Here is a 22394-nt window from a genome sequence, read left to right as displayed (position 1 = left end):
TTAGGATCAAGGATGGTTCTAATCGGTTTGGTTTTGGACATTATGCCAATGAATGTGAAAATATTCTTCGGAAAGGAATAAACACATCCTTGAGTGATGAAGAGTCTGAAGAACATGAAGAACATGAAGATGAAGAAAGTCACACAGCCCTATCATCTTTATCAAAAAGGAATGAACACATACTTGTGTATTTTTGTGCTCGCAAGTTCACAGTGTCAAGTTTTAATAAAGTGATGAATAGAGTATCGTTCCCACGAGGATTGAAATTTCTATTCACAGTAAATACTGTAATTAAAATAATCTCAACTTTTTTTAGAAAATCAAAGTTTAAAATTTAATAAACTAAAATAAAATAAAGAATCTAGAATTTGAAGGATGGCTTTGGGTACACGATCTGAGACGGGTTCTAGATACAAGATATCATTCGATTTTCATTCAAAAAAATCATATCAATTGATTATATCATCTATTCCAATTTATAGGCCAAGAACCCTTAATTTTTATTTATTGCCTCTCCCGAGCGCCGAGTAAATGTTATTATTCTAATGTTAATTTCGATATCCCTATCAGAAATAAAACAAAAAAACAATTTAATCAAGTTCTATGGTTCTCTTTCAATTACCTCAAAAGAACTTGTAAGCCTCCCGAACTCTACAAAAATCCTAAGTTGTATTTTCCTATGATCCTATTCAAAATCTCCTCTTCCGAGTGCCAGATTTCAAATAAATATAACAATTCAATTATTGATCAAGTAATTGAAAGACAATCAAAACAAGAATACACAAATAAATTGTTAAGAATAAATAATAGTAGGCAAAATAATAGTCAAAACATGAAACTGCAATCAAGATCCGTCAATCTCTAGAAACAACCAATAAGTTTGTAATGAAATAATTAAACACAGACATATTAAAAAATCTCATAATAAATCAAGGCAGATAATAAAAATCACAGATTAGAGTTGATTCTCCGTCTTCAGATGAATGTCCTCTGTCTTGTGATTCGATTATCCATTGTCGTTTGCTCCCACGTCTCAAATTCGTGTCCCAAGCCTACTTGAATGCGTAGTTGTGTGGTTCTGTTGTTTGGGTGCCGCTTCTTCTCCTCACAATGCTCTCCAAAGTGTGCGTCTCTTGTGCGGCTCCTCCATATAATTGTGCCTAAATATCTTCTTTTATATGCCCCTAAAATCGTCCAAGAAAAGCCCAAAGAAAACCCAAATTTTCCTTCCAAAAAAAATTAAAAAATCTGAATTCGCGACGGCACGGGCGCGTTTGTGGATAGGGGCGCCCACGCATGGCTCTCGGATTTCTACTGCGCGAAAATTTTCAAAAAATCATATTTCACAATCTAACCGTCGGATTGAGCTAAAATTTCGACAGTAGCCTAAAAAAATCTTGAAATTTATTTTGGACGTTGGAGATTGGATTTAGAAGAATAAAAATTTCCAGTAATTTTATGAAGTTGATGCTCCGTATTTCATCCTTCCGCTTCTTCTTTGTACTTTTCTTCAAATCCTTGCAACTCACAAAAACAAAAACTAATACGCATAAAATCCACTCGATACATCACAAAAGTTAAGTCAAACCATATATAAATTAAGTGCATAAATTTCACTTATCAAATTTTTCCAAACTTAGAATTTTGCTAGTCCCGAGCAAAACAATAATATGTAATATAATCGGCCTCCAAATTTTTACATTCCAAGATTAAATACGCATGTATGCTAATTTTCTCAAGAGTTATCGTGTGTGTGTGATTTGCCAATCTTGTCTATCCTCCTCGCTTTCGATTCACTAATGCAACAAGTTTGTCTCATAGAATCATGAACTCCGCTCTTAGTTTCAAAATACCCTCTACCAAGTTCAACTTCTACTCACTAATATCAAAAGAAATTTTCAAGACATATCATAGTTTTTTTTTAAAAAATCACCAGATTTTACACCCAGTTTTTTTTTATTTAGCGCAATAGTTACCCGCAGACTTAGCTATAACTAAAGATAGGATTCGAATTTCAATCCCCTAATCTATAGCCCGGATAGAGTATGAACCCCATTTTATCCGCAAACTTAGCCATGGATTGGTGATTAGGATTTCAATCACTTTTCAGGTCCGGATGGAGTTGTTAAAACAAAAATTTTCTATGTTGCTTTGGCTTTAATAACTCAATAAAAACTTTTCATTACCTAAATCATTTCTAAGCTTGTAGAAGTCTACCTCGGTTTTAAGTATAAATCACCAAAGTTAAGGATTAAATCATCCAGTCCACTCACAAAATCACAAAGCTTTTCTAATCACTCGGGTCTAAAAAATAAAGGCATAGTGCATATTGGGTGAGAACTCAAGATTAAATATAGCTAGAATTGACCTTTTAGCAGAAAAAATTATTTTCATCATAGGCCAACACAAAACATTATGCCTTTAACTCAAACTAACTCAACAAAAGTTTTCAAAAATTTCAAAATTCACACATCCCCACAAACTTAAATTGTGCATTGTCCTCAACGTAAAATAAAAAAATTAAATTGCAAAAGAATGCACGTACCTGTGACAATGACCATCAGTAGTCGTCATCCTTTTTATCGTCATTTGCAGCACATTGGGGTATATTAGGGGTAACACCACCAAACTTCATCTCCACAAATCCTATAAAAAAATAACAAGGAACAAAAATTTAAGAAATAAATACATAAAAATCAACTAAATAAAATAAATAAATAATACTAAAACTATTGGTGTAGTAACCCAGATTCCATTTTAAGATAATAATATGTTAAACATGATTAAGGGTTGGTAATTAATCAATTTCGGAGTGTTATTGGACTTCATAAGAGAATTTGGGCTTTTGACTTTGGGCCGGATCGAAAGCTCCGATCCCAGCCACTTCGGAAGCTCAGCGGAAGCATCGAGATCGGAAGCTCCGATCCTGGAATGGACGTTCCGATATCCGACTGCCAGCTTACCCGATGACTCAGCCGCGAGTTTTGACAAGTGTTGATCGGGGGTGAGATCGGAAGCTCCGATCTTCGGATCGGAAGTTCCAATCCTGGCGTGTCTTGCATGCACGCAATGAGCTGGATCGGAAGCTCCGATCCTGAAATCGGAAGTTCCGATCCTGGCCAGGAATTTTGCCTATAAATAGGGCTCGTTCGATTTCATTTCTAAATACGAATTCCCGAGTTTCTTTCTTCAGTTATATAGTGTGAGATATACACTTGAGGGCCCTATCGGTTATAATAGAGGTTCTGGAATAACCAAGGTGTGGTTATAGTCATCCGGGACTCGCGACTCCAAAGGGCTAACTACAGACGAAGGTATGGTCCGGGAATCTATTTAAGTTTTGGGAGTACTTATTAGCTTAGTTAAGGCTTATAGAATTTATGTAGTGATACGGTGAACTTTTGAATATAAACTTGGAACCTAGGATCTTACTATACTTGAACTAGCCTAGAGGTACGTACACATTGACTGAGATTGCCAGCGAGTATACATGTTTATATGTTGCATTTATTTGGCATTATTATATGGCATGATATATGATTTACCGCTTTCTATATTCATATGTCATGTGCATATACACGTTGAGCCTATACCTTGTTATACCTGACTATAGAGCCGCTCAGCTCTATACTCGATAGTCTATCACTGAGAGTACCGCGACGGCGGGGGCATTTATGTCTGTCTACTCTGTTGTACTAGACGAGTGTGGTTGCACCCAGAGGTTGATTCGTGCGGTGGCAGCACTCATGTGGCGCCGGTACTGTGCATGATTTTCGGATGACCCGTTACCAGTCATCATGTTGCATGCATCATATATTTACGTGTACTCATGTCTATGTACTGGGCGTTAGCGCTCACGTCCTACTTGTTATTTTGGACACCCTATTCCATGGGGCAGGTCGCAGGATGGACTGAGCTGGTAATTCAAGTAGGACTAGGGAGCAGGAGCCTTGAGGATTTTATTATACAGCAGGATTCGATATAGCTGTATAATTGTTTACTGTTTCGATTTGGTTGTATCACTACAGATTTAAGCCTGAATTTTTATTACTAAGCTGATATGTACATTATGGTTATGTTTCCACACGTTTTACTCTGTTAAGTTATTTTGCTGTATTAAGTTTAATGCATGCTATTAGTTTCCAGTTAGTAGGTGATACCATGCAGGGTCACTACATTTTTGGTATCAGAGCCAGGTTAGATTTTGGGATTAGTACTTGGGATTTAGTTTAGTCTTGAGTAATTCTTGCGCATTTGGGATTTTAATGTGCAATTCTTTTCAGGATATGGCTGACGAGAGTCATGGTAGTGTTGGCCAGGGAGGTGGTCATCATCATCGTCATCACCGCCATCATGATGATCAATATCATCATCATGAGGGTAGACATCGCTACTCTATCAATAAGTTCATGCAAGTAGGACCGAAACCTTTGGTGGCAGGCGAGAATCTTGAACATGCGAGGAGTTGGATGTCTAAACTCGAGAGTACTTTTCGTGCTTTCGATTGTACTGAGGATCAGAAATTGGAAGTTCTAGAATTTGTTCTAGAAGATCGAGCACATTTTTGGTGGGATGCCAAAGCTGCTCAGTCACGTACTGAGAGAGGACAGGTGACTTGGGGGGATTTCTGTTGGGAGTTCCAGAAATTGTATTTTCCTCCGGCTGTTCGCCAAGCACGATCTATGGAGTTGCTTACTTTGAGGCAAGGATCAATGACTATTGATCAATATCAGCAACGATTTCTTGATCTGCTACCTTTCAATCCTCATATCAATGAGAGTGATGCGTTGAAGTATGATATCTTTCTACAAGGTTTGAACCAAGATATCTACTCACAGGTTGTCGTATGTGATGACCCGGTATCTTTTGAGACTTTGGTGAACCGTTGCCGTCTTGTGGAGACTAGCAACAGGCGGGCACAGTTGATGATGCCAGCACAGCCTAGTGGATCTTTTGAGCCTCGAGCTCAATCTGTTGTGCAATCTGTACCTAGTCTTCTTCTACTCCTACTACTTCATCTGGATCTCGTGGTTCATGAGGTATGTTTCGTTTTGGAAAGAAGAAGACGAAGAAGGAAGAATTTTGTAGTCATTGTGGAGGGAAGCATCCTGCAGCTTCATGTCGGAGAGCTACTGGTGCTTGTTATATTTGCGGTCAGCAGGGACATCTGCGGAGAGATTGTCCTCAGCGCATGGGTTCTGCTAGTGGATCGGGATCACAGGTTGGATCTCAGGCTTCTATTGTTCCATGTCAGCAGCCGGCACCACAGAGTTCTTCTGGTTACCGTCCCCAGACTCAAGGGCAGGTGTTTGCTCTGTCTCAGGAGCAGGCTACAGAGGGAAGTGATCGCATGTTGGCAGGTACCTTTCTGATATGTGGTATTCCTTCACTTGTATTAATTGATACTGGAGCATCGCATTGCTTTATTTCTAGTCTCTTTGTTAAGAGACATAGATTACCTTATGTATCATTAGATGTAGATTTAGTTGTATCTACTCCGTTGGAGCAAGAGATAGTAACTAAGCGCCTAGTGATGGGTTGCCTTCTGGAATTTGAGAGTAATGAGTTAGTAGATAATTTGATGATATTAGCGATGACAGATTTTGACTGTATCTTGGGAATAGATATGCTGACTTTGTATCATGCTACTATGGATTGTTATCAGCGTCTGGTACAGTTTCATACGGTTGAGGGTGATAGCTGGTATTTTTATGGTGAGGGTGCGCGACCTCCGATGCCACTTGTTTTGGCTCTGAAGGCATGTCATGTCTTGGAGTCAGGTGGGGAGGGCTACCTCATCTATGCAGTTGATATGTCAACAAGTAGTACGAGTATTGATCAGTTACCGGTTGTCAGCGAGTTTTCTGATGTATTCCCTGATGAGATTCCTGGTTTTCCTCTGGTGCGAGAGGTTGAATTTGGTATTGATTTAGTACCAGGAACTACGCCTATATCCCGAGCACCTTATCGTCTGGAACCTTCAGAGATGAGGGAATTGAAATAGCAGTTACAGGATCTGCTTGATAAGGGATATATTCGTCCGAGTGTTTCTCCGTGAGGAGCACCTATTTTGTTTGTCAAGAAGAAAGATGGATCGATGCGATTATGTATTGATTACAGACAGTTGAATCGTTTCACCATCAAGAATAAGTATCCTTTGCCGCGGATTGATGATCTATTCGATCAACTACAGGATACTTCTGTTTACTCAAAGATAGATCTGAGATCTAGATACCATCAGATGCGGGTACGAGACTCAAATATATCTACGACTGCTTTCAGGACCAGATATGGGCATTATGAATTTCTGGTGATGCCATTCGGTTTGACGAATGCACCGGCAGTCTTTATGAATCTGATGAATCAGATATTTCGAGAATATCTGGATAGATTTGTCATCGTCTTCATTGATGATATTCTTGTCTATTTTCATGACAAGGATGAGCATGCACAGCATTTGAGGATTGTTTTACAGACGTTACAAGATAAGCAGCTGTATGCGAAATTGAGCAAGTGTGAATTTTGGCTTGATCGGGTAGTGTTTCTTGGTCATGTGATTTCTAATGAAGGAATATCTGTTGATCCTAGTAAGATAGAGGCAGTGCTGAACTGGTCTCGTCCGATGACGGTTGCTGAGATTCGTAGTTTCTTGGGTCTAGCTGGATATTACCGTCGGTTTATCGAGAATTTTGCACAGTTGGCAAGGCCTTTGACACAGCTTACACGGAAAGATGTTGCCTTCATATGGTCCTTGGATTGTGAGGAGTCATTTCACGAGCTGCGTGGACGTCTTACTACTGCACCTGTGCTAGCTCTACCTTCTGGATCAGGAGGTTATGTTGTCTATACTGATGCCTCTGGTCAGGGGTTAGGATGTGTTCTGACACAGCATGGCCATGTTATTGCCTATGCTTCTCGACAGTTGAAGACACATGAGACTAACTATCTAGTGCATGATCTCGAGTTAGCCGCCATTGTATTTGCGCTCAAGATTTGGAGGCATTATCTTTATGGCGAGAAATTTGAGATATTTACGGATCACAAGAGTTTGAAGTATTTATTCACTCAGGAGGATTTGAATATGCGACAGAGACGCTGGATGGATCTTCTGAAGGATTATTGTTAGAACCTAATGGGGGGGGGGGGATTTAGGTTCTATTGGCAACTTTAGCAATTTAAAGCGATTATGCAAGTACGCAAGCGGAAGACTTAAGCAATCAAATAATAAGTGGGGTAAATAAATGCGTAATGTAAATAAAGCAGTAAAAGGGATAAGAGATGTTTATGGAAGTTCGACGATAAATCGTCTACGTCTCCCCTTCTTGGTTAAGTCGATTAACCAAGGATCCACTAGCACTTCGAACGTCTTGGCCTTGATGGCTCCAAGGATAGCCTTACAACTTGACACGATCACCGCGCCGATACAACTCAACACTCTTGGCCTTAAGGGCTCCAAGGATAGCCTTAACACTCGTAAAATACACTTGGCTTCACACACAAGTGTTTATAAAACCGAGCAACCAACTCACAAACTAACAACCCTCGATATTACAACCCCGAATACAACTCGATAAGTGAATATATTTTGAACACTCAAAAGGGGCTACAAATTGCTCAACAAATGACTTGAATGATGCTTGAGAGGATTGAGAGACTTGAAGATGTTGGGATGATTTGAATAGCCTCGGAATGCCTCCTTTTATAGCTGAAATTTTGACACCGATCGGAACTTCCGATCCCTGCATCGGAGCTTCCGAAATTTGAATTCTGAGACACGCAGGTGTACTGGATCGGAACGTCCGATCCACTTCGGAGCTTCCGATCGGCGCAATAAATATGATGTCGGGCAAAAGTCTTCCGGACAAGATTATCAGGCAGCCGTTCAGGATCGGAACGTCCGATCCTGTTCGGAGCTTCCGATCTGCTTCACTTCGTTGCCTCCGATCTGCTTCCGAACAATATAATTTTACATAGAAACTGATCGGACCTTCGGAACCACGATCGGAGCTTCCGAACCTGTTCTTCGTAGCTTCCGTTCCTCATTCCGACCAATATAAAAAATCCCTGAAATAGATCGGAGCTTCCGAACCAAGATCGGAGCTTCCGATCTACCCTTAGCTTCCGAAGATGCTTCTGATCATGATCGGAGGTTCCGATCGCCAATCGGAGCTTCCGATCCCGTAGTAGTAAACTTCTTCGAATTTTGTTTCTGATCTTGAGTATGATTTTAGTATTAATTCATCTTTGAAAATTTTAACTCTGTAATAAGCTCAATGTAAATATTAGTAACATTTTAACCTAGTTTTGTTAATCATCAAAACATAGAGAAATAAGACTTGTTAATGCATTAAAAACATTAATCTCATAATTCGAGATTTATATGCGTTTAAGACGTAACAATCTCCCCCTTTTTGATGATCACAAAACTTGGTTAAAAACAGGAGATAAAATAAACGATATTCATAAACAATTTTTATTAAGCAACAGATTTTAACGGATAAACAAATTTTATCAGATAAACAAATTTTATCTTAATTAATATTTTAACCATAATTCTCCCCCTTTGTGATAAACAAAAAGTAATGAAACATAGAATAAAAAAAAAATACTCAACAATTTCATTTACAATAATAAATTTTTAATACAATGCAAGAAAGAAAAAAAATACAAATAAAAATAAAATAAAAATCTAAGAGTCATCATCATGCTGCGGAGGAGGGTAGCGAGCGGCGAAGTCATCAAATCGAGTCTCCAGAGAGGCAACTCTAGCAGTCAACTCGGTAAAATGAGTGTGCATACTCGTCTCAATGCGATGAAGAGCCTCAAAGAGTCGGTCGCTAGGAAATTGGTTTATTGGTGTAGGAGGGACCTCAGGAGCCTGGAAAGGAAGATCACCAATGGTAGACGCAAAGGCCTCAAAACTGGAAGAGGATGGAATATCAGTGTTGGGCGGACCAGTCGGAAAGCCTTTGGTTTGGATAGAGTGAGGAAGAGAGGAAAAGTCTCGATGAAAATCAGAAATAGGAGAAAATCTAGAAAAAGCTCGACTAGGATCATCAACCCATCGAGAATACACAGGATTCCAAGATAAATCCATCCTGATAATAGACTGATGGTTGATGATATGACTCGACTGGATTTCAAGAGAAGGGATCCCCTCAAAATCAATATCAAAACGACTCAAAATCCGGTTAATAAACCGGGCAAAAGGAAAGGAAACCTTTTTAGCCGTCGTTGCCGTGTGATGCATAGTCTGCATAACAAGGCGCGGAAGGTTAAAAGGTCGAGATGAGATGATATGAAAAAGAATATACAAATCCAGATATTTGCAAGTGGAGAGGTCTCCACTGCGAGGAACTATAGATGTGGTGATGAGTTTTTGAATGATTTGGAAATCAGGACAAAGACTCTTGAGATGGATTCGATCGTCAGCAGCAGTGGCTTGACGACCGAGAATAGTAGAAAGAAAGAGATCACGATCAAAGTTTGGATCATTTTGTGGCCAAGTTTGGGAAAAGTATTCACCGGGTCCATTCCTGGGAAGATCAAACCAGGAGGACAGATCAGCAGAAGAAAAAATGATATGCCTACCTTGAACGATGGTGGCAATGGTGATATCACCATGCCCTAATTCGAGTTCAAGGTTGGCATAGAACTCGTGAATTAGTGGAGGAAAGATTCGGTCGGGGACAGATGGCTGAAAAAAGGAATCCCAATGTTGAACATTGATTAAGTTCAATAGTAGGAGATGGGATTGGGCCAAGTAAGTAGTATCTAAGATACGACCCGGATGAATCTGACGATGTAAATAATCATCAGGTATGGGCCTAGACACAGCTGGTTGGGTAGGATCACGGACAATAATAGGACGACTAGAACTCGCCTGATCGCGACGGCGTTTGACAGGCATTTTAATATGTTGGAATCGGATAAAATAGAGATAAGAGAAGAATTTTAGGTCCACAAGTGATTACAACTCAATCATGCCAAGTTCACCACGCAAACGAATAAAAGTATTTTCATCTAGTGGTTTTGTAAAAATATCGGCAATTTGATTTTTAGTGTCAACATATTGAAGTTCAACTTCATTTCGTTCGATGTGGTCACGAATAAAATGATGACGAATGTCAATATGTTTGGTGCGCGAATGTTGAATCGGATTCTTTGTAAGACATATGGCGCTAGTGTTGTCACAGAAAATAGGGATTTTTGAAAAAGAGACGCCATAGTCGAGCAATTGATGCTTCATCCAAAGAATTTGCGCACAACAACTACCGGCAGCCATATATTCGGCTTCGATCGTTGATAACGCAACACAGTTTTGTTTCTTTGAAAACCAAGAAACTAAACAGTTTTTTAAAAAAAAACAAGTTCCACTAGTGCTTTTCCGGTCCACCTTATATCCACCAAAGTCGGCATCACAATATGCTTTTAAATCAAAGAAAGAATTTTTCGAATACCACAAGCCGAGATTTGGAGTATTTGAAAGATATTTAAAAATGCGTTTTAAGGCGAACAAATGTGATTCCTTTGGACATGATTGAAATCGTGCACACAGGCATACACTAAACATAATGTCTGGCCTACTTGCAGTAGCATATAGTAAGGAGCCAATCATACTACGAAAGGAAGATTGATCTACAGTTTTACCATTTTCATCCTTGTCGAGTCTGATTGCTGTGCTCATCGGTGTGGATGATGATTTTGTGTTCTCCATCCCGAATTTCTTTAGAATCTCCTTTATGTATTTGCTTTGGTTCACAAAGAACCCATCCTTGCACTGCTTGATTTGCAATCCGAGGAAATAGTTAAGTTCCCCCATCATGCTCATCTCAAAGTGATCTTGCATAAGCTTAGAAAATTCTTGGCAAAGATCTTCGTTAGTAGAACCGAAAATGATATCGTCCACATAAATTTTCACAATAAGCAAATCATTATCTCTAGATAAAGTAAACAATGTAATATCAACAATTCCTCTAGTAAAGCCATTGGTAATAAGGAAAGAAGAGAGTTTTTCATACCAAGCTCGAGGAGCTTGTTTCAATCCATACAAAGCTTTGTTGAGTCTATATACGTGATCAGATAACAAATTATCAACAAAGCCATCAGGTTGTTCAATATAGACCTCTTCTTTCAAATCACCATTCAAGAAAGCACTTTTAACATCCATCTGAAATAATTTAAAATTTCTAGAGCATGCAAAAGCAAGTAACATACGAATGGATTCAAGACGGGCAACAGGAGCATAAGTCTCATCATAATCAATGCCTTCTTCTTGACTATATCCTTTAGCTACGAGCCTAGCCTTGTTTCTAGTGATGGTGCCATGCTCATCAAGTTTATTTCTAAACACCCATTTAGTACCTATCACAGGTCTATCATGCGGCCTAGAAACAAGATCCCAAACATTATTGCGTTTAAATTCATTTAACTCATCTTGCATAGCAATAATCCAGGAATCATCAAGTAAAGCATCATCAACACATTTTGGCTCAATATGAGAAACAAAAGCAAGATGATTACAAATATTATTGAGAGAAGAGCGAGTAGATACTCCCTTTGATGGACTTCCAATTATCAGATCTTTAGGATGATCTTTGTGATGTGTCCATTCCTTAGGAAGTGGTGTTTCCTCAACTGTAGCATCTATATCATTTAAGCTTGAGGAAACCATCTCTTCTTCAAGTATTTCTATATCATCATTGTTAGTGCGAACAATAGTAGACATAGATTCATCAAAAATAACATGCATTGATTCTTCAACAAGTAAGGTGCGCTTATTGAATACTCTATAAGCCTTACTTGTAGTAGAATACCCAAGAAAAATACCTTTATCGGATTTGGCATCAAATTTGCCAAGGTTGTCCTTACCATTGTTGTGAATGAAGCACTTAGATCCAAAAGCCCGAAAGAATGAAATGTTAGGCTTTCTCTCCCTCCATAACTCGTATGGAGTTTTCTTGAGAATTGGCCTTATTGATACGCGATTGATGATGTAACAGGCAGTGTTCATTGCTTCAGCCCAAAAATATTTTGGTAGAGAATGCTCACATAACATGGTCCTTGCAATCTCTACTAGTGTCCTATTTTTTCTCTCAACGACCCCGTTTTGTTGAGGAGTCCTAGGACAAGAAAAATTGTGACCGATGCCTTTTTCTATACAAAAGTTTGAAAAATTCTCATTTTGAAATTCAGTTTCGTGGTCACTACGGATCTGTTTTATTGAAAGATTTTTCTCATTCTCAACTCGTTTAGCAAAAGTTTTAAAATACTCAAAGGCATCATTTTTGTGAGCTAAAAACAATGTCCACGTGTAACGTGAAAAATCATCTACAATGACAAAAGCATAAAGCTTTCCTCCTAAACTAGCGTTCCTCGAGGGACCACATAGATCTAGGTGGAGAAGTTCAAGGGGCATAGAAGTGGATACAAAATTTTTGCTTTTAAAAGATTCCCTTGTATGTTTGCCAAATTGACACGCATCACAAACAAAATCAAGTTTCAAATCAAGTTTTGGCATACCAACAACTAAGTCAAGTTTTAAAAGTTTTTCGATGGTACTAGGACCAACATGACCCAATCGTCTATGCCAAATAATGTTATCATCAACATTCACGGATACAAGGCTTTTTATATTTGATAAAGATAAATTATTTAAAGAGACCTTGTAAACGTTCTCACTTCTATATCCTTTGAAATTTATGGATTTGTCACTAATAAATGATACAGTGCAGTGTTGGGGAGTGAATTTGACTTCATAACCTCTATCGCACAATTGACTTATGCTTAGTAGATTATGCTTAAGTCCTTTCACTAGGAGTACATCATCAATTAGACAAGAATTAGATATACCTATTGAGCCGATGCCTTCAATTACTCCTTTGCTGTTGTCTCCAAAGGTCACAGTCCCCTTCTCCTTTGGTTTGATTGATTGAAGAAGATCCTTGTTCCCCGTCATATGTCTAGAACATCCACTGTCTAGATACCATATGCTAGGGAGAACAGTTTTCCTAGTTCCCTGAAAAGAATTGTTTTGGTACCCTTTAGTTCTTTTGGGTCCACAATGTTAGAAAAGAGAGATACAAAATAGACTTCTAAGAGTTCAGTCTCTCATAGCAACATCATCGCCACTTTCTAAGAGTGCTCCCAGTAGTAGGTAGGGCATATGGCCACTTTAAAAACCTATTTCCTTGGACAGAGCAACGTTCAACAGGGAGACCAGCCGCAAGTCAAGGCATTTTTAAGCCGGTCTATATTAAACTCCCTTAGATTGTGATCTCATAATGTCGACTAATGAGTTGTTAAGTACTCTTAGGCCTCCATTTCATATAGCTCTTTTGAACATATTGATATTTCAATGATCTGCATTTATGTCTAACATGACCAGATTTGCAACAATAAGAACAAGTAGGGGGTGATCTCATCTTAGCCTTAGCTATTAGACTAGCAAAGTCTATAGACTTCTTACCATAGCCTATTCCTCCCTTATCAAAGCTACATTTCTGCATGCTAAGTAGGTTGTTTAATTTATTGCTACTCACATTGAATTTATCGAAAGATTTTTCTAAGTGATCTAAGTCATCCTTAAGTCTAAGGTTATCATGCTCCTTAGTTTCTAATTCCTTTTTAAGATTTCTATTCTCTTTTCTAAGAATCTTAACCATATCAAACATATCTTTATAAGCATGTAAGAGTTCATCGTAAGTAGGTACCTCGTCATCGTCGTCAGAGACGATGTCATCACTTTTAGCCATTAAGCAGAGGTTTGCTTCCTCGTCGTCGTCGTCGCTATCACTCCAGGTAGCTAGTAGGGCTTTCTTCTTTCCTTTGTCCACTTTCTTCTTGAGTGGGCATTCATTGGCGTAGTGACCTTGTTGTTGACAGTTGTAGCAGGTCACTTCTTTCTCAGGTTTCTTGTCCTTTTTGAATTTGTTTCCTCGCATGAATTTCTTGAATTTTCTTGCGAAGAGAGCCATGTCATCATCGTCATCTTCTTCGACTTCTGTAGTCAAGGCTATCCCTTTGTGCTTGACATCTTCTTTCTTTGATTCTTTTCTTGTGGACACTTCTAACTCATGGGTTTTTAGGGTCCCATGTAGTTGATCAAGATCATAGGCGGCAGTGTCCCCTTTGTTGGATTCGATGATGGCGGTTCTCTTGGCATCCCATTCTTTTGGTAGGGCACGAAGAGCTCTCCTCCAAACTTGCTTGGTAGGATATTGTTCTCCCAATTGTGCTAACTCATTGATGATTTGAGTAAGCCTTCGGAACATGGTGTCAACATCTTCGTTGGATTCCATCTCAAATGTTTCGTATTTGAGTTGGAGTAAGTCGATCTTTGGTTCTTTCACTTGGTTGGTGCCTTCGTGACATATCTCTAGCTTGTCCCATATCTCTTTAGCAGATGAGCACATCGATATCCGGTTGTACTCGTTCATATCTAAGGAACAGTGCAAGATATTCATAGCTTTAGCATTTTGCGAAATTAATTTCATGTCCTCTTTTGAAAAGTCATCCATTCCCTTAGGAATTTCAACCCCATCAACTATTTTCATAGGTGTATAGGGACCTTTCACCGTCACTTTCCATAGGTCATAGTCTACGGATTGGATATATAGGGACATAAGATTTTTCCAATACCCGTAGTTTATGCCATTGAAAAGAGGAGGACGATTAGTAGATTGCCCTTGAGCATAATCACTTGCTAGGTTTGCCATAAAAAGGTTTTGAAAAGTATTTTCAAATGGCTCTGATACCACTTGTTAGAACCTAATGGGGGGGATTTAGGTTCTATTGGCAACTTTAGCAATTTAAAGCGATTATGCAAGTACGCAAGCGGAAGACTTAAGCAATCAAATAATAAGTGCGGTAAATAAATGCGTAATGTAAATAAAGCAGTAAAAGGGATAAGAGATGTTTATGGAAGTTCGACGATAAATCGTCTACGTCTCCCCTTCTTGGTTAAGTCGATTAACCAAGGATCCACTAGCACTTCGAACGTCTTGGCCTTGATGGCTCCAAGGATAGCCTTACAACATGACACGATCACCGCGCCGATACAACTCAACACTCTTGGCCTTAAGGGCTCCAAGGATAGCCTTAACACTCGTAAAATACACTTGACTTCACACACAAGTGTTTATAAAACCGAGCAACCAACTCACAAACTAACAACCCTCGATATTACAACCCCGAATACAACTCGATAAGTGAATATATTTTGAACACTCAAAAGGGGCTACAAATTGCTCAACAAATGACTTGAATGATGCTTGAGAGGATTGAGAGACTTGAAGATGTTGGGATGATTTGAATGGCCTCGGAATGCCTCCTTTTATAGCTGAAATTTTGACACCGATCGGAACTTCCGATCCCTGCATCGGAGCTTCCGAAATTTGAATTCTGAGACACGCGGGTGTACTGGATCGGAACGTCCGATCCACTTCGGAGTTTCCGATCGGCGCAATAAATATGATGTCGGGCAAAGTCTTCCGGACAAGATTATCAGGCGACCGTTCAGGATCGGAACATCCGATCCTGTTTGGAGCTTCCGATCTGCTTCACTTCGTTGCCTCCGATCTGCTTCCGAACAATATAATTTTACATAGAAACTGATCGGACCTTCCGAACCACGATCGGAGCTTCCGAACCTGTTCTTCGTAGCTTCCGTTCCTCATTCCGACCAATATAAAAAATCCCTGAAATAGATCGGAGCTTCCGAACCAAGATCGGAGCTTCCGATCTACCCTTAGCTTTCGAAGATGCTTCTGATCATGATCGGAGGTTCCGATCGCCAATCGGAGCTTCCGATCCCGTAGTAGTAAACTTCTTCGAATTTTGTTTCTGATCTTGAGTATGATTTTAGTATTAATTCATCTTTGAAAATTTTAACTCTGTAATAAGCTCAATGTAAATATTAGTAACATTTTAACCTAGTTTTGTTAATTATCAAAACATAGAGAAATAAGACTTGTTAATGCATTAAAAACATTAATCTCATAATTCGAGATTTATATGCGTTTAAGGCGTAACAATTATGATTGTGAAATCAAATATCATCCAGGTTCTGCCAATCTTACTGCTGATGCCTTGAGTCGGCAGGTGAGACTTTCTGCACTTCAGACTAGTAAAGTATCTCATATGATTCAAGAGTGCTGTTCATTGAGTTTTACGCTCAAGCACAAGAAAGGGAGGAATGGGATTCGATTGTATAATATTCTATCTGAGCCAACATTATATTCTCGGATCAGAGATGCTCAAATATCTAATGTTAAGACTTAGCGTTTGGCACATCTGGCCAATGGAGTTAATACATCTGGATTCCATTTTCAGGCAGATGGTTTATTGTGCTTATCTAATCGAGTGGTTGTACCTAATGTTGCGGAGCTCAGGAACGACATTCTTTCTCAAGCTCACAGGAGTCGATTATCAGTTCATCCTGGTAGCATGAAAATGTATAAGGACTTGAGAACTAGATTCTGGTGGAAAGGGATGAAGAGGAGTGTGTATCAATTTGTTTCTAGATTTTTGGTTTGTCAATAGGTCAAGGCTAAACATCGACGACCAGGTGGATTACTACAGAATCTTGAGATTCCCGAATGGAAGTGGGAGCATGTGACTATGGACTTTGTTACCCACTTGCCTATGACGTCATGTCAGTGTGATGCTATCTGGGTTGTCGTTGACCGTTTGACGAAATCAGCACACTTTATTCCTTATAACCGGGAGTATTCTTATGATCGCATGGCACGTTTATACATCTAGGAGATAGTGAGATTACATGGGATTCCAGTGAGCATAGTCAGTGATAGAGACCCGCGATTTACCTCATGTTTTTGGGGTAGTTTTCAAGAGGCGTTGGAAGGTATGCTACGTTCTTCTGTCATGGATTTTGTCTTATCTTGGAAGGATTAGTTACCTTTGATCGAATTTGCCTACAATAACAGTTATCATCGTAGTATTGATATGGCACCTTTCGAGGCATTGTATGGTCGACGATGTCGTACTCCGTTATTCTGGGATGAAGTTGGGGAACGACAAGTCGAGGGTCCTGAATTGGTGCAGCAGATTGTAGACAAGGTAGATTTGATCAAGCATAGGATCAAAGTTGCTCAAGATAGACAAGCCAGTTATGCTAATATTCGTCGTAGGCCACTTCAGTTTGAGCCTGGTGAATATGTGTTCCTTCGAGTATCACCTTTCAGGAAGGTGATGAGATTCGGCGTGAAAGGCAAGTTGTCTCCTCGTTTTATTGGACCTTTCCAGATACTGGAGAAGATCGGAGATGTTGCATATCGTCTGGCGTTACCGCCAAATCTTTCCAGTATACATAATGTTTTTCATGTGTCGTTACTTCGACAGTATATAGCTGATGAATCTCATGTGATTCAGTCTACTGATATTCAGCTAGAGCCAGATCTGTCTTTTGTTGAACGACCAATCCGTATCCTAGACAGGAAGGAGAAAGTTCTTCGGAACAAGACTATACCACTTGTGATGGTACAGTGGCAGCGCCGAGGCGTTGAAGAAGCAACTTGGGAAACTGAGAGTCGTATGCAAGCGGAATATTCTGAGTTGTTTTCTTTGTACTTTTGATTTACCATGTAGGATGTAATTACAGTTGTTGTAATAAACATGGTTTGATGTTTCATATTGTTATCTTGATTTTGTCTTTAGATGTTATTTCACGGACGAAATATCTAAAGATGGGGAGAATGTAGTAACCCAGATTCCATTTTAAGATAATAATATGTTAAACATGATTAAGGGTTGGTAATTAATCAATTTCGGAGTGTTATTAGACTTCAGAAGAGAATTTGGGCTTTTGACCTTGGGCCGGATCGGAAGCTCCGAACCCAGATCGGAAGCTCCGATCCCAGCCACTTCGGAAGCTCAGCGGAAGCACCGAGATCGAAAACTCCGATTCTGGAATGGACGTTCCGATCTCCGGCTACCAGCTTTGCCCGATGACTCAGCCGCAAGTTTTGACAAGTGTTGATCGGGGGTGAGATCGGAAGCTCCGATCGTCGGATCGAAAGTTCCGATCTTGGCGTGTCTTGCATGCATGCAATGAGCTGGATCGGAAGCTCCGATCCTGAAATCGGAAGTTCCGATCCTGGCCGGGAATTTTGCCTATAAATAGGGCTCGTTCGATTTCATTTCGAAATAAGAATTCCTGAGTTTCTTTCTTCAGTTATATAGTGTGAGATATACACTTGAGGGCCCTATCGGTTATAATAGAGGTTCTGGAATAACCAAGGTGTGGTTATAGTCATCCGGGACTCGCGACTCCAAAGGGCTAACTACAGACGAAGGTATGGTCCGGGAATCTATTTAAGTTTTGGGAGTACTTATTAGCTTAGTTAAGGCTTATAGAATTTATGTAGTGATACGGTGAACTTTTGAATATAAGCTTGGAACCTAGGATCTTACTATACTTGAACTAGCCTAGAGGTACGTACACATTGACTGAGATTGCCAGCGAGTATACATGTTTATATGTTGCATTTATTTGGCATTATTATATGGCATGATATATGATTTACCGCTTTCTATATTCATATGTCATGTGCATATACACGTTGAGCCTATACCTTGTTATACCTGACTATAGAGCCGCTCAGCTCTATACTCGATAGTCTATCACTGAGAGTACCGCGACGGCGGGGGCATTTATGTCTGTCTACTCTGGTGTACTAGACGAGTGTGGTTGCACCCAGAGGTTGATCCGTGCGGTGGCAGCACTCATGTGGCGCCGATACTGTGCATGATTTTCGGATGACCCGTTACCAGTCATCATGTTGCATGCATCATATATTTACGTGTACTCATGTCTATGTACTGGGCGTTAGCGCTCACATCCTACTTGTTATCTTGGACACCCTATTCCATGGGGCAGGTCGCAGGATGGACGGAGCTGGTAATTCAAGGCAGGACTAGGGAGCAGGAGCCTTGAGGATTTTATTATACAGCAGGATTCGATATAGCTGTATAATTGTTTACTGTTTAGATTTGGTTGTATCACTACAGATTTAAGCCTGGATTTTATTACTAAGCTGATATGTACATTATGGTTATGTTTCCGCACGTTTTACTCTGTTAAGTTATTTTGTTGTATTAAGTTTAATGCATGCTATTAGTTGCCAGTTAGTAGGTGATACCATGCAGGGTCACTACAATTGGGTTGGCTCTCAATCAGCGCTTAATTTATAGTCCTCAGCCCGATTGCGTCTGCACTTTTAAAATTTTAAGATCTGTGAATAAACTGCAGACATAGAGAAATCAAAATAAATTAATCCAAAAAATAATGATAATAACAAATAGACAATAAAAATAATAATTAAAAAATAATAATTCTAAATCAAAATCAAGATCACTTGGTAATAGTATTAGTGCACAATAAATTGAATCAATCCCCGGCAACGGCGCCAAAAACTTGTTGCATATTTTTGTGCCAGCAAGTGCACGGTGTCAATTTTTAATAAAGTGATGAATAGAGTATCGTTCCCACGAGGATTGAAATTTATATTCACACTAAATACTGTAATTAAAATAATCTCAACTTTGTTTAGAAAATCAAATTTTAAAATTTAATAAACTATAATAAAATAAAGAATCTAAAATTTTAAGGATGGATTTGGGTACACGATCTGAGACGGGTTCTAGATACAAGATATCATTAGATTTTTATTCATGAAAATCATATCAATTGATTATATCATCTATTCCAATTTATAGGCCAAGAACCCTTATATTTTATTTACTGCCTCTCCCGAGCGCCGAGTAAATGTTATTTATTCTAATTCTAATTTCGATATCACTATCAGAAATCAAACAACAAAACAATTTAATCAAGTTCAATGTTTCTCTTTCAATGACCTCAAAGGAACTTGTAAGACTCCCGAACTCTACAAAAATCGTAGGTTGTGTTTTCCTATGATCCTATTCAAAATCTCCTCTCTCAAGTGGCAGATTTCAAATGAATATAACAATTCAATTATTGATCAAGTAATTGAAAGACAATCAAAATCGAAATATACAAATAAATTGTTAAGAATAAATAATAGTAGGCAAAATAATAGTCAAAACATGAAACTCCAATCAAGATCCGTCAATCTCTAGAAATAACCAATAAGTTTATAATGAAATAATTAAACACATAGACATATTCAAAAATCTCATAATAAATCAAGACAGATAATAAAAATCACAGATTAGAGTTGATTCTGCGTCCCTAGATGAATGTCCTCTGTCTTGTGATTCGATTATCCATTGTCGTTCGCTCCCACGTCTCAAATCCGTGTCCCAATCCTACTTGAATGCGTAGTTGTGTGGTTCTGTTGTTTGGGTGCCGCTTCTTCTCCTCTAAATTCTCTCCAAAGTGTGCGTCTCTTGTGCGGCCCCTCCCTCTAATTGTGCCTAAATATCTCCTTTTATATGCCCCTAAATCGTCCAAGAAAAGCCTAAAGAAAACCCAAAGTTTCCTTCCAAAAAAAATTACAAAATCTGCCTTTGCGATGGCGTGGGCGTGCTTGAGGATTGGGGCGCCCATGCATGGCTCTCGGATTTCTACTGCGCGGCAATTTTCAAAAAAATTATATCTCACAATCTAACCGTCGGATTGAGCTGAAATTTTGGGAGTAGCTTTAAACATCCTGATTTTTATTTTGGACGGTGGATATCGGATTTAGATGTATCAAACATTTCCAGTAATTTTATTATGTTCCTACTCCGTATTTCATCCTTCCACTTCTTCTTGGTACTTTTCTTCAAATCCTTGCAACTCACAAAAAACAACTAATACGCATAAAATCCACTCGATAAATCACAAAAGCTAAGTCAAATCATATATAAATTAAGTTCATAAATTTCACTTATCAATATGCCCCGTCGAATGGGGTGTCCAGACAATAACAAAATACTGGACATGAGCGCAAAAGCCCAATATGCTAGTACGGGTAAACATACAAACATGATGCATGCAAATGAATATTTGGGTATCATACTGGAAATAATAACCTGCTCAGTCTAGGCGCCATGGTATGTAGCAAGTTGGGCCGTCGCATCAAGAGGTGGCTCCCATACCATAAACCGTGGATATATCCAGAACCAAAACTATGGTATACACATGCAATGGGGCTGAGCAATCCCCTATACTGGTTAAGCCAATAATACCGGCTAATCAAGATGTATGCACGTGTAGTATAACATAAACATGCAATCATGGCACATAAATGCAACATATAAACTATGCATACCCGCTGGCAATCTCAGTCAGTACTTACGTACCTCACTAAAGACAGTCCTAGTAGTTCCACTCTAGGTTCCAAGCCTATCGCCAGCTCTACAATGAAAAATAATCATGCATCATTATTTATTCTCTAAAAGCCTTAACTATGCTATAGAATACTCCTAAATATTTTTAGGAAGCAAAAGCTATATCTGCGTCCGTCGTCAGCCCGCTGATGGCGATAGTCCCAAAACTTGGACACAGCTCAGCTACTATCCCTGTAGCACCTAGCCACTTTCGGATTTCCAATAAGACTCCTATAAAGCCTCTAAAATGCCAAAAGACTACGAGAAGAAGAGAGGAAAAGAGGAAATGGTGCACCTTCAAATGAGCTCGGCACCCCTATTTATTTTAGGCGATCAGAGCTTCAGATCCGATCGGAGCATCCGATCCTATTCTTTCGATCCTTATCAGCCAACCATGTGTCACACAATGGCTGGTTGCCGACAATCCGATCGGAGCTTCCATTCATGATCGAAACTTCCAATCTTCTCTAACGTCATTTCTTACGTATTATTCCGATAGCTGGCTAGGAGACCTGATCAGAGCCTCCGATATGAGTTCAGAGCTTCCGATCTCAACAGAGATTCCGAACCTGTTTCGGAGCTTCCGTTCCCCTCGAAGCTCAAAACTCTTACCAGACCATTTTCGATTGTTCTAGATCCATTTTTCAACTCCTTAGACCCATTAAAAAATACCTTATTCATGTTTTACTTAATCTAAACGTGATCAATTGATTAATTACAACTTAATCCTTAATTTTGGATACAGGTTACTATATTCTTCCCTCAAAAGATTTCGTCCTCGAAATCTAGGGTAAATCCCTAGAACGTACATTAGACCCTTCTTGAGCGTCTGTTCGAATAGCTTTTGACAACTCCGATTCTTGTCGAAATTCTGCAAATCTATTGATACTGATCCGAATCAACCATTCCAATCTCATTAGTTTGCTCGCAGAAACTGAAAACTGCTGCGCCACTCGACGAAGGTCGGACTTACTTGTACTAATGTATCCTGACATTGATACATCTTCTGTCTCCAAATTGAATTCCTCAAATATTCTTTTATAGAACTGACACTCGCATGATCATATCTCACAACTAGA

This window comes from Henckelia pumila, chromosome 4 (assembly GCF_033568475.1).
Source record: "Henckelia pumila isolate YLH828 chromosome 4, ASM3356847v2, whole genome shotgun sequence".
NCBI lineage: Eukaryota > Viridiplantae > Streptophyta > Magnoliopsida > Lamiales > Gesneriaceae > Henckelia > Henckelia pumila.
The sequence above is the reverse complement of the archived record's forward strand: the minus strand, read 5'-3'. Positions refer to the sequence as shown.